At 42.3% G+C, this 14,093-nt stretch overlaps 1 long non-coding RNA gene across 7 annotated transcripts in view; it reads right to left on the bottom strand.

Moving 5' to 3' along the window:
- Positions 1-12,379, bottom strand: part of LOC133242330 (uncharacterized) — an 89,576-nt gene extending 77,197 nt beyond the window's left edge. For 5 of the 7 annotated variants that reach the window (XR_009734847.1, XR_009734843.1, XR_009734842.1 and 2 more), the window contains exons 1-5: positions 12,124-12,372; positions 8,398-8,512; positions 5,396-5,471; positions 4,773-4,796; positions 4,233-4,310 (exon numbers count right to left, since the gene is read on the bottom strand). This is a non-coding gene — a long non-coding RNA (uncharacterized LOC133242330). Of the gene's footprint in view, positions 1-4,232; positions 4,311-4,772; positions 4,797-5,395; positions 5,472-8,397; positions 8,513-10,799; positions 10,861-12,123 lie in introns of all 7 variants that reach the window. The other 2 variants (XR_009734848.1, XR_009734844.1) reach the window with 2 other exon arrangements.
- Positions 12,380-14,093: the final 1,714 nt, after the last annotated feature.

Raw genomic sequence — 14,093 nt, 5'->3', positions numbered from 1 at the left:
TATATATATATATATATATATATATATATATACATATAATATTATATATATTATATCATTATAATTATATATTATATATGTTATTATAAATTATATAATATATATATATATTATTTATATAAACCCAAGCATCCTTGCTCCAAAGCCTGTGTTCTTATCCACTGTACTCTGCCATCTCTTGCATTCACAGGCAGACCCACCTCAGTGTTACAGGTGTGAGAAGAGAGAAAGAGAAAAAGTGGTCTGGAAACTCAGGGAAGGAAATGATGCATTTTGTCTGAGATGGGGCTCACAGAAGGTTCTGCAGAACAAGTGACACTTGAGCTGGGCCTTGAAGACATGAGACATGGAAACAAGTTCAAATACAAAAAAAGAACATGGTGACTGGTGATCAGTGAAACTTGTATGTGTTCCCAAAGCCATCGCTCCTAGTACACACAGCTAATAATTGAGCCCAGCTAGACAGGGGGTTCTGCTGTGAAGCCCACTTCTGCCCAGGGAATAAGGACATCATTAGTGGTCAGTTCAGTTCAGTTGTTCAGTCGTGTCTGACTCTTTGTGACCCCATGGATTGCAGCACGCCAGGCTTCTCTGTCCATCACCAACTCCTGGAGCCTACTCAAACTCATGTCCATCAAGTCGGTGATGCCATCCAACCATCTCATCCTCTGTCATTCCCTTCTCCTCCCACCTTCAATCTTTCCCAGTATCAGTGTCTTTTCCTGATGAGTTGGTTCTTCACATCAGGTGGCCAAAGTGTTGGAGTTTCAGTTTCAGCATCAGTCCTTCCAATGAATATTCAGGACTGATCTCCTTTAGGATGGACTGGTTGGATCTCTTTGCAGTCTAAGGGACTCTCAAGAGTCTTCTCCAGCACCACAGTTCAAAAGCATCAATTCTTTGGTGCTCAGCTTTTTTATAGTTTAACTCTCACATCCACACATGACCACTGGAAAAACCATAGCTTTGACTAGACGGACCTTTGTTGGCAAAGTAATGTCTCTGCTTTTTAATATGCTGTCTAGGTTGGTCATAGCTTTTCTTCCAAGGAGCAAGCATCTTTTAATTTCATGGCTGCAGTCACCATCTGCAGTGATTTTGGAGCCCAAGAAAATAAAGTCTCTCACTGTTTCCACTGTTTCCCCATCTATTTGCCATCAAGTGATGGGATGGCAGAAAGTGAAGAGGAACTCAAAAGCGTCTTGATGAAAGTGAAAGTGGAGAGTGAAAAAGTTGGCTTAAAGCTCAACATTCAGAAAACGAAGATCATGGCATCTGGTCCCATCACTTCATGGGAAATAGATGGGGAAACAGTGGAAACGGTGTCAGACTTTATTTTTCTGGGCTCCAAAATCACTGCAGATGGTGATTGCAGTCATGAAATTAAAAGACACTGACTCCTTGGAAGGAAAGTTATGACCAACCTAGATAGCATATTGAAAAGCAGAGACATTACTTTGCCAACAAAGGTTCTTGTAGTCAAGGCTATGGTTTTTCCTGTGGTCATGTATGGATGTGAGAGTTGGACTGTGAAGAAGGCTGAGTGCCGAAGAATTGATGCTTTTGAACTGTGGTTTTGGAGAAGACTCTTGAGAGTCCCTTGGACTGCATGGAGATCCAACCAGTCCATTCTGAAGGAGATCAGCCCTGGGATTTCTTTGGAAGGAATGATGCTAAAGCTGAAACTCCAGTACTTTGGCCACCTCATGTGAAGAGTTGACTCATTGGAAAAGACTCTGATGCTGGCAAGGATTGGGGGCAGGAGGAGAAGGGGACGACAGAGGATGAGATGGCTGGATGGCATTGCTGACTCAATGGACGTGAGTCTGAGTGAACTCCGGGAGTTGGTGATGGACAGGGAGGCCTGGTGTGCTGCAATTCATGGGGTCGCAAAGAGTCGGACACGACTGAGCGACTGATCTGATCTGATCTGATCTGATGGGACTGGATGCCATGATCTTAGTTTTCTGAATGTTGAATTTTAAGCCAACTTTTTCACTCTCTTCTTTCACTTTCATCAAGAAGCTCTTTAGTTCTTCTTTGCTTTCTGCCATAATGGTAATATCATCTGTGTATCTGAGGTTATTGCTATTTCTCCCAGAAATCTTGATTCCAGCTTGTGCTTCATCCAGCCCGGCATATTGCATGATGTACTCTGCATATAAGTTAAATAAGCAGGGTGACAATATACAGCCTTGATGTACTCCTTTTCCTATTTGGAACCAGTCTGTTATTCCATGTCCAGTTCTAAGTGTTACTTCCTGACCTGCATACAGATTTCTCAGGAGCCAGGTCAGGTGGTCTGGTATTCCCATCTCTTGAAGAATTTTCCACAGTTTATTGTGATCCACACAGTCAAAGGCATTAGTGCTACTGTGGTACTGTGACCTTAAATTTTACGTCAGTTTTCCTACTTGCTTCACACCCCACCTGGGGTTTTGTCATGTTCACAGCATCTACAAGAATTTATTTCCCTCTCCCTTCTGTAAATAATAATAGATAATGTTTCTGGAGGTAGATGTACAGGCTGTCTTCAGTATAATGGAGGCCAGATCCACCAAAGTGGGCACAGGAGGCTAGAATCACCCAGTAGACTAGGGGGCTGGCTATAGCTCATGACCCCAACTGTTTGCTTCCACACGTGGAGGTACTCTCCCCTTTCCTAACTGTGGAGGTTCTGGGTCCAGTTTTATTAAAGGCTGTCCACGGGTTTCCTTGGAGTTTGTTCCAGTCAAACCTGCTGGCAATTTCCCCTCCCTCAACACCTTGCTTCTCTGAGAATTACCAGAAACGTATGTGACCAAGGACTAGTGAACTCCGATGACCGGTGAGTACTCCTGGGGCAAACGTTCCATTATTCCTCCCACCGTGAGTTTATTTTTGTCTATGGTGTGAAGGTATGTTCTGACGTCATTGTTCTGCATGTAGCTGGCCAGCTTTCCCAGCAGCACTTGCTGAAGAAACTGCTTTTCCCAGCATATTTTCTTGCCTCCTTTGTTGTAGATTAATTGACCATAGGTGTGTGGGTTTATTTCTGGACTCTATTTTCTCCTATTCTGATACTTTCTCTTGATCCTCCCACACACCATTCCAGTTCCTGCCTCATCTCTCTCCTATTCTTGACAGCAAAATTCTTCAAAATATTTGTCTATATTCCCCATGTACAATTTTTCTCCTTCCCTTCTCTCTTGGCCCCACTCCCATCAAGCTTTTGTCCACTGAAAAGGCTTTTATCCAGGTCACTAGGGGCCTCTATGTTGCGAGAGTCCATCGAACATTCTGGGCCCTCACCTTGCCTGGCCAACCAGAAGCACTTATCACAGTTGATCATCCCCTCTTCCTGGAAGCACCTTCTTCACGAGGCTTCGGCTGCACCACATGCTTCTGGTATTCCTTCCACCTTACTGGCCACTCCTTGTCAGTCTCCTTTGCTAGTTCCTCATCATCTTCCTAATCTCTGGCTGGCAGAGTGCCCCAAGTCAGGGTCCGTGGTCCCCTCCTCTTAACTATGCTCACTCCTGGAGATTTCATCTATCTCAGAGCTTGAAATACTATCTGGACATCTGTGACTTCATAACATTTACCTCCTGCCCTAACCACGCCTGTGAGTGCCATGTTCCTGTACCCTGCAGCTCACTCATCAACTCCACTTAGATGTCTGACTGGCATCTCAAATTCAACACATCCTCAATTTAACTTCTTTTATCCTGTTTTTCCCACAGTCTTTACCACTGCAGTTAGTGCTAACTCCATCATTTCAGCTACTCAGGATGAAAACCTTGGCATTGTCTCAAACAGAAACACTGTGTTGTGTCACTCCAGAGAGCACCAGCCACATTTTAGGCAATGCTATTGGTGCTATGCAACATGGTGACTCTGTTTTCCTTGATTCCTCTTTCACATCCCACATCTAATCTGTCAGCAAATCCAACTTCAAGATGCACCCCCAAATCCAACAAGTTCTCCCAAATTTCACTGTTACCAGTCTGGCCCAAGCTTATTCTCTTAGATATAGTGTATTATACAGAAAACAATAGTGATCCTTTTAAAACGTGTCAGATCATACCATTCCCACTCAAAATTCCCCAATGCTTCCCATGTCATTTATAGTAAAAATCAAAGTTCTTACAATGGCCTATTAGACCTTGCATTGTCTTTCTCCTTTAGCACTCATCCCCATCTAATATACTACACATTGTATCTATCTATCTTACATATTATCTGTTACCCACCTGCGTCCACCTCATGAATTCCATGTGCTCAGAGACTTGGTAGGTTTTGTTCACAGATGAAGCTCAGCATCTACAATACTTGACAGAAAGTACATGATTGTTATATATCTGTAGATGAAATAAATGACTGGGGAGAGGGAAATCTTTACACATGGGCCAGAATCATACTGAGACCCAATATGACAAATGAAATGGTATTTGGGCCAACTGGTGCTGGAACCAAATCAAGTCCCAAGTCCCAAGTTCCTACTTCCTATTGTTTGTATTCCCATTGCTTCAATATTTTGCCTGATGAAGTCTCCTTTCTTTTGCCTCTAAAGAAAAAGAAATTAACCTAGATATGGTAAGGAGCTCCCCCTGGTGGAAGCAGTTCCATCAACACCATGGCAAAGAAAATCATAGAACACAGGCTTTAAGTTACAAAGGAGATTGCTGGGGACAAAGGAAATGACTCTAGTATTTTCACAGGAAAAGTCCTCACTAGAAACAAGAGAAACTAAAGATTAGATTCCAAGTACACTGGGGAACTTATCAACTTACCTCACTGTTGAACCTCTTTTGTACCTGATGATGAGAAAGAAAATTATTCATTTAAAGTTGAACAACCTAAGTACCTTCCCTTAAGGAATTTAAAATCAGGTAGAGGATATAAGTCATGAATATGAACAAGTACAGGGACTTCCCTGGCAGGGAAACTAAGATCCCACATGCTGCGGCATGGCCCAAAACAAAGCCAAATAAGCACAAAGCAGTGAGTATGACTGTAAAAAAGTGAATGGGGTCTAAATAAAACAAATAAACTAAGAGCTATGAGAATCCCTTGGACAGCAAGGAGATCAATTCAGTCAATCCTAAAGGAAATCAACCCTCAATATTCATTGGAAGGACTCATGCTCAAGCTGAAGCTCTAATACTTTGGCCACCTGATATAAAGAGCTGACTCACTGGAAAAGACCCTGATGCTGGGGAAGATTGAGGGCAGGAGGAGAAGGGGGTGACAGAGGATGAAATGGTTGGATGGCATCACCGATTCAATGGACATGAACTTGGGCAAACTCCAAGAGATGGTGATGAACAGGGAGGCCTGGCATGCTGCAGTCCATGGGGTCACAAAGAGTTGGACACAACTTAGCAACTGAACAACAACAAGATTTATGACTTACCTCAGAAAAAGAAGGATTACTTTGGGCTGAGAAAATCCAGGAAGACAACTCGGAGTGGGTGGTTCTTGAACTGAGCCTTGCAAAACAGATAAAATTTTATTGAGTGTATTCCAGGTAAAGACCTAAATGTAGAGAAAGGCACATCACAGGGAAACCCAAACTAACCAATGGGGCTCTGTAAAGGTCACAATTTGAGTGAGAACACAGAATTCAAACCCTTTCATAATAAAAGCAGAGAGACGGTTTCCCTGGTGGCTTGGTGGTAAAGACTCCGCCTGCCAATGGAAGGAGACACGGGCTCGATCCCTAGTCCAGGGAGACCCTACATGCCATAGACCAGCTAAGCCTGTACGCCACAACTACTGAGCCTGGGCTCTAGAGCCCAGGAGCCGCAACTAGTGAAGCCTGCGTGCCCTAGAGCCCGAGCTCCGCAACAAGAGAAGCCAGCGCAATGAGAAGCCCCCGCACCACAACTAGAGTAGCCAGCGCCTCACTGCAAGTACAGAAAAGCAGCAACTAAGACCCAGCACACCCATAAATGAGTAAGTCAAATCACTGACAAAAAAGACATAGTCCTAAGTTTAAAAAAAGAGCAGACAGGGATTCTCAAGACAAAAGTCCTTGGCAGAAGCAAACACAGGAGGGAACCAAAGAAAGCTTCTTTCCTAGTTTTCCCTTGGATGAGAGGAACACTACTGAAAACCATAGAGGAAAAAAAGATAAAATAGAGTTTCCATACTCAAGAATTTAGAATCCAGAAAACTAACAACAACAAAAAGAACCCATATGGACATGCAGGGTCTCTTCTGCTCTGTATTTTATCTGAAGATAATGCCCAGAGAACATCCTTTTCAGAGGAGATGGTTCTCCCTTCTATTCCTTCCTACTCAATGTCCTTCTGGTGGAGATGCCAACAAGTATCCTGAATCCATCCACCCATCTCGATCTCCACTGCCATCCCCTTGTCTGAGCCATCATCATCTTTCTCCTGGTCTACTGCCACTGTCTCCTGACTGATCCCCCACTTATACTCTGGCTCCCCTATAAGCCAAACTGCAGATTGCAGTCAGATCACCTATGGCTATTTGGGGGTGTGGTAAATGACTCCCATGTCACTTTCACCTTTTCATTTTGAAACTACAGAAAACAAAAAACAGCTGCAAAATAGCCCCAAGAATCCTCACATATCTTTCACCCAGATTCTCCAAATGTTAACATCTGCCATAATCATGAAATAATACTATTAATATAGATCAAGAAATTAACATTCATACAACACAATTATCGAATCAATAGACTGTATTCAGTTTCCTTCAATTGCCCCAACAATGTCCTTTTCCTGGTCTAGGATCACACCTGTCCCTTTCAGCTCCTTTAACCTGGCATAGTTCCCTAGTCTTTTTGTTTGTTTGTTTTTTGGTCTTTCATTACCATGACACTTTTGAAAAATACTGGCTGTTTCAATTTTGGGTTTCTCTGATGGTTCATCATGACTCAATGTAGACGATTTGTTTTGGCAAGAATACTAGAGATGTGACACTGTGTCCTTTTCAGTGCATCCTATCAAGAGGCATATGATATCAGTTTGTTCCATAACTATTAATCTTAACTGATCATTTGGTTAAGGTGGTGTCTGCCAGGTTTCTCCACAGTGAAGTTACTAGGTTGCCCTTTGTAATGAATAAGCATTTTGTGGAATGTACCTCAAAATTACCAGTAGAACTGCCATATGGCCCAGGAATTGACTTCTGAGTATTGATATGAAGAAAACAAAAACACTAATTGGAAAAGATATACGCACCCCAATTTTCACTGCAGCACTATTTATTGAAACAAAAGCAAAGATATGGAAGCAAGCTAAAGGGTCCGTTGATACATGAATGGCTAAAGTAGATGTGCTATACACACACACACACACACACACACACACACACACGATGGAGTATACTCAGCCATAAAAGTTCTCCCATTTGCAGCAATGTGGATGAGCCTGGAGAATATTATGCTAAGTGAAATAAGTCAGACAGAGAAAGACAAATACTGTGAGCTCTCACTCATACATAGAATCTTAAAAAACAAACAAAATGAAAGCAGATTCACAGATACAGAAAACAAATGGGTAGCTACCAGAGGGAAGGAGGGCGGTGGGAGCAAAATAGATGAAGGGAATAAAGAGGTGCAAACCTCCAGTTATAAAATAAGTAAGTCACATGAATGTAATATACAGTATAAGGAATATGGTTCATAACACATAATAACTGTATGGGAACAGATGGCTCCTAGACTTAACCAGGGCAATCATTTTGTAACGCATGCAAATATCAAATCACTATATAGTACAACTGAAACTAACATAATATTTCATGTCAACTATATTTCAATTTGAAAAAAAAAGAAATCCAATCTAAAGAGTAATCTAGAGTCATCTGAAACTGGGAATACTGACACATGCTAATAAAGCTTAGAAGAGAATGAAGTTTATAAATTAGAACATCAATTTATTAATTTAACTGTAAAATGGGCATTCTCTCCCCCACAGGCTCACCTACTAAGACAGTTTTCTTGTGAGCCTAGAACAGAGATCCATAAACTTGTTCTTTTTTAAAGGGCCAGATGGTAATTTTTTTTATTTTGTGGGTCATATACTTACATCTGTCACAACTACTCAACTCTAGCATGGCGAGGCAAAAGCAGTGATAGACAATATGTAAAGTGTTGCAGTAAGACTTTATTTACAAAAATAGCTGTCAGGGTCTATGGATCCCTGGCCTAGAATAAAAGGAGTAGGAGTTACATGATTTAAATGCTTGATCACATCTGGCTTCAGTATCCTGATGTGTCCATCACTGGAGGAGATAAACCTGTATCCACTATCAGATTAGGCATGGTGCTTAGCTGAACATAGTCAACCTTGGCCTTGCTAGGCCTTCTTTTTTAATGCCAGCCATCCTACAGAATCCCACCCCATTTTAAAGCCCAGGGTATAAGAAAGCTCTACTTACCAGTAGGGAAATGCCAGGAGCCTCCGTTTATATTCTACAGCCATTTCACAGAGCAAGACTGAACCTTTGTTAGCTTCTGGGGAGAAGAGCACCCTCCATTCTTACTTGTGTTTCCCTAGGAAAAAAAACGACAGATTTGGCAATATTAATACTTAAAGGGGCACTAGCAGGTAAGCACCATGAAGACAGATTATGCTTTAAATTAGGAAGAATCTTTTATTTTTACAAAAGCAATGTATATTTGTTCATTGTGGAAAATTAGAAAATAAAAATATTAGAAACAAGAACAGACTTGTGGACACAGTGGGGGAAGGAGAAGGTGGGATGAATTGAGAGAGTAGCATTGAAACATATATATTACATATGTAAAACAGATAGCCAGTGGGTATTTGCTGTATGTTGCAGGAAGCTCAAACCGGTGCTGAGTGGGTGGGATGGGGAGGGAGGTGGGCTGGAGGTTCAGGACGGAGAGGACATATGTATACCTGTGGCTGATTCATATTGCTATAAGGCAGAAACCAATACAATATTGTAAACAATTATCCTCCAATTAAAAACAAATAAATTAAAATTAACAAACTGTCTATTTCTATCACCCAGAAAGTGTCACTATTAACGGCTAAGTATATATCCTTTCAGATCTTTTTCCAAGTATATATAATATATATATGTATTTTCTACCAAAATGACATAACACATGCACACAATGCTTTGTAACTCTATAACTGCTTTTTCTCAATTATCAACCTCTACCATTCCATGTTAAGAAGCTTCCACTGCAGTGAACCTAAGATCCCACATGCCATGCTGCTGCTGCTGCTAAATTGTTTCAGTTGTGTCCGACTCTATGCGACCCCATGGATAGTAGCCCACCAGGCTCATCCATCCCTGGGATTCTCCAGGCAAGAACACTGGAGTGGGTTGCCATTTCCTTCTCCAATGCATGAAAGTGAAAAGTGAAAGTGAAGTCGCTCAGTTGTGTCCGACTCTTAGCGACCCCATGGACTGCAGCCTACCAGGCTCCTTCATCCATGGGATTCTCCAGGCAAGAGTATTGGAGTGGGGTACCATGAGGCATAGTCAAAACACTTAAAAAAAAGTTTTCATCTCATCTAAGACCCATCCATACTTATATTTGCCTACTTTCCCCCAAAATTCCCTATAAAGCTAGTTTATTCAAATTAAAGATCCAATCTCAGATCACACATTGCAACCTAAATCTCCTTTCATTTAGAGCAGTATCCTTCTTCAGGACAAGAACATTGTTTCCTGCTGTATCCTCAATACCTCTAACAGTTCTTAGAACACAGTAGTATCTCAAATATTTGCAAAACTAAATCATTTATAAAAATTTAGGGGATGGACGGGTTTTCACTCTAGAGCTTATCTCATCCACCCATCACCCTTTATCTCTATTTTATAGATAATAAAAATCAAGGCCAGAGAAGTAAAGTGACTTCCCAAGGCCACCCAACAAGTACATGGCAACTGCTTTCTACGTCTGTTTATTCTACTAAACCAGGAGTTGGCAAACTTTTTCTGTGACGGTCAGATAGTAAATATTTTAGGCTATATGGGCCAAGAAGCAAAATTGAAAATACTATGTAGGTACTTATATAACAACAGAAAAAAACAAATTTCCATAATTTTTTATTGATGAAACCCAAAATATAATAATAATTGATTACATGGTTTTGTAATATGGTCTACTAATGGAAAAAATGGAATTGAAAAATTACACTTTTTTTCATTATGATTGAGCTTGGGATTAACAGATACACACTACTATATATCAAATAGATAAACAACAAGGACTTATGTACAATGCAGGGAACTATATCCAATATCTTGTATGTATTCAATATCTACAATGGAAAAGAATCTGAAAACATATGTATAGAACTGAATCACTTTGTTGTATACCTGAAACTAACACAATATTGTAAACCAACTATATTTCAATTAAAAAAATTAATACTTTCCTCCATCCTCTCCCCAGGCTACGTTAGGTTTCTTCTGCTCCCCACAGATCGTGGGGAGCTGTGCTCAACTCCTTCAGAGCATTTAACACACTGTAACTGTAATTATCTGTTTCTCTACCTGTCTCCCTGAAGGAACTATACATTAGCTCCTTGCAAAGAGTGACCATGTGTTATTCATTTCAGCTCCTTCATTAAAATATTAAAACAGGTATTCATTAAAGTGAAGTAAAACTAGCTAAACCAACTACCACTCAGTCTGGTCAAATTAACATCACAATAAGATACTGACAATAAGACAAAACAAGTGTTGGTGAGGATGTGGAGAAATTGGAACCTTCATACATTTACCAGTGGGAATATTACATGGCAGCCACTTTAGAAAAGTCCGGAAATTCCTAAAGAAGTTAAACATGCAGTTACCTTATGATCCAGAAATACCACTCCTAGACCAGGGAACAAGTGAACATGGTCCTTGCCCTCTCTAGAGGAGAGACAGAAAATGAACCCAAGCTTACTCTGCAGTGTGTTAAGTGTTATAACAAGGGTCTGCTAAGGGTGATATGGCAGCACCGGAGCAGAGCAGTGAAATCAAGAGAACTGAACACATATGTCATCATATGTGTTCACAATAGGATTATTCATGATAACCAAAAAGTGGAAATAAATGTCCTTCAGCCAATAGATGGGTAACAAATGTGCTATATCCATACCACGGAATACTATTTAGCCATAAAAAGCAATGATGTACTGATATATGTTACAACATGGATGAACCTGAAAAACATTATGTTAAGTGAAAGAAGTCATTCACAAAAGACTACATATTGTATGATTCCATTCACATGAACTGTTCAGAAAAAGCAACTACAGAGACAGAAGGCAGTTTACATGGCTGCTCAGGACTAGAGGCGGGAGGAGAGATAAACTACAAATAGTCTTTTGTAAATTTAGGGGGTGGAGTGGGGTGATAAAAATGCTCTAAAACTGGACTGTGGTGACAATTACTAAAGTTTACTAAAAACAAGTGTACACTCAAAATGAGTGAATTTAATGGTATCCAAAATATAAGGCTCTTATACCATTAATTTATTACATTATTTCGTTTTTATCTAAATTAACTTTTGTCCTCCATGGCAAGACCTGGTAAGAATTGTGGTGAATGAAATTTCGGATGCATTTTTGTCGACTGGGGCTTTGGGTTGTGCTGACAGAAACAGCAAAGTCAGCATCTCTGAATACTGCACGATGAGGTGTAGAATCCATTTCCGATTGGGTGATCCCAGTGTGTACTCTGGACAATCTGTGGCCTGCCAGTTTAAGTGTGAGTGTGCCTAGGCCCCTACTCCAAGCAATAAACTGTAGTCAGGTAACAAGTTCATTTCTTGCAGCTCTCAAGCCCTGTTCATAAACGGTGAATTGTTCTATTCTAGCATATCTGTGAAAATGTTAATGATTTTTCTTTGTTTGTTTGGGGGTTTTCTGGCAATTTGGTTAATCCTTACAGGGCTAGGAAGTACTGCCAGAACAGCTGAAAGATCCAAACTCCACTCCCCCAGGCCCGTCTCCTGGGATACTCCAGAGGAGAGCACACCCCTCCAAGGGCAAGAGGATGGAAGGGCACCTCTCCGATCTAAGGGAAAGGTTGGGACCAAGTCCCTCCTTTGCGTTACAGGATGGCAAAAACTGCCACAAAGTCAGGGTGAGGTGTCTCCTCCCAGGGCCTCCTGGTACCCGGGAAACTCACGCTGCCGCTCCTCAGGGTTGCCAGGAGGTTACAGCGCCCCAACTTCAGTCGTTTTCACCGCTGCAGTTCCACTGCGTGGCCCGTGCACAGCGAAAGGAGAAGGTGATGGAAGAAGAAAAGCAGCTTGAGTAGGCTCGCAGCCCTCCCGGGCTCCAAGCCACGGTCCCCTACGCCCCAACGCGCGGCTCCCGGACCACTTGGCCGCCGCCCCTCCTAGCACGTGCGATTGGGTCCTAGCGCCCCCTGGTAGCCGGAAACCAGAAAAACCGGCGCGGCGGGCACCTGATGGTCGGAGCATGCGCGGGAGGGGGTGGGGTGGCTTCCGGTCTGCCGAGCAGCCAAATCCGAGGCGGGGACCTCTGCAATGAGAGGGGTCACCGACCCCAGGGTGAAGCCGCGATGTCGAAGGAAGCTGATGGTGCTGCTGTTGCTTAGTTGCTCAGTCGTGTCCACCTCTTTGCCACCCCATGGACTGTAGCCTGCCAGGCTCCTCTGTTTATGGGGATTCTCCCCATGGCTAGAATACTGGAGTGGGTTGCCATGCCCTCCTCCAGGGGATCTTCCCAACCCAGGGATCAAACCCAGATCTGCCGCACTGCAGGCGGATTCTTTACCATCTGGGCCACCAGGAATCCCAAGGGGGGGGGGGGTGACCCAGATCCAAAGTGGAGCAGATGGAGGCTGCCTCCATCACTTCCTCAAAGAGGACAGAATGGCCAAATAATCTTGAACCTGGATCCCTTCGGGGGGGGAAAAAAAACGAATAGAATAAGGCAGCTTTGTTGAAGTTGTGTTTTCCTGATGTTCTGAAAAAATGAATTAGTGCCAACTTCACAAGGTGTTTGTGAGAATTAAATAAATAATCCACCTAAACGGCTTAGCAAACTGTTAAAGCTAGCTATTTAATTAGTATCTCAGGGCTTAGCAAACACCTAGTAAGAAGAGTAGGTGTCATTCCCCGGGGTTCAGGGGAACAGAAGGATCATGACACTACAAAATAAACGCATACCTAAGGTCAATTATTTGTAAAATGTTTTGTGTATGAGAATTAAAACAGTCCATCCCCACACTCAGCCTGGACACTAAGAAACTAAGTGAAAGTGATGTCACTCAGTGGTGTCCGACTCTTTGCGACCCCATGGACTGTAGCCTATCAGGCTGCTCCGTCTATGGGATTTTCCAGGCAAGAGTGCTGGAGTGGATTGCCATTTCCTTCTCCAGGGGATCTTCCCGACCCAAGAATCGAACCCAGGTCTCCCACATTGCAGGCAGATGCTTTACCGTCTGAACCACCAGGGAATTAGCTACATAAATGTGACTTTGTTAGTCCACTGTCTTCACTGACATTACCTTTCCAGGAAGTTCCTCCCATCAGGAAGCTTCCACAAGCCTCCTAGCCTTATACACCAGAGGGCAGAGAGAATGAAAACCACAGTCACAGAAAACTAACCAAACTGATCACATAGATCACAGCCTTGTCTAACACAATGAAACTATGAGCCATGCCGTGTAGGGTCAACCAAGATGGATGGGTCACAGGTGGAGAGTTCTGACAAAATGTGGTCCACTGGAGAAGGGAATGGCAAACCACTTCAGTACTCTTGCCTTGAGAACCCCATGAACAGTATGAAAAGGCAAAAAGATATGACACTGAAAGATGAACTCCCCAGGTCAGTAGGTACCCAATATGCTACTGGAGAAGAGTGGAGAAATAGCTCCAGAAAGAATGAACAGGCTGAACCAAAGGGAAAACAACGCCCAGCTGTGGTTGTGACTGGTGATAGAAATAAACTCCAATGCTGTAAAGAACAATATTGCGTAGGAACCTGGAATGTTGGGTCCAGGAATCAAAGAAAATTGGAAGTGGTCAAACAGAAGATGGCAAGAGTGACCTTGACATTTTAGGAATTAGTGAACTAAAATGGACTGGAATGGGCAAATTTGATTCAGATGACCATTATATCTACTAC

The sequence above is a fragment of the Bos javanicus genome, chromosome X (assembly GCF_032452875.1).
Source record: "Bos javanicus breed banteng chromosome X, ARS-OSU_banteng_1.0, whole genome shotgun sequence".
Classification (NCBI taxonomy): Eukaryota; Metazoa; Chordata; class Mammalia; order Artiodactyla; family Bovidae; genus Bos; species Bos javanicus.
The sequence above is the reverse complement of the archived record's forward strand: the minus strand, read 5'-3'. Positions and strand labels throughout refer to the sequence as shown.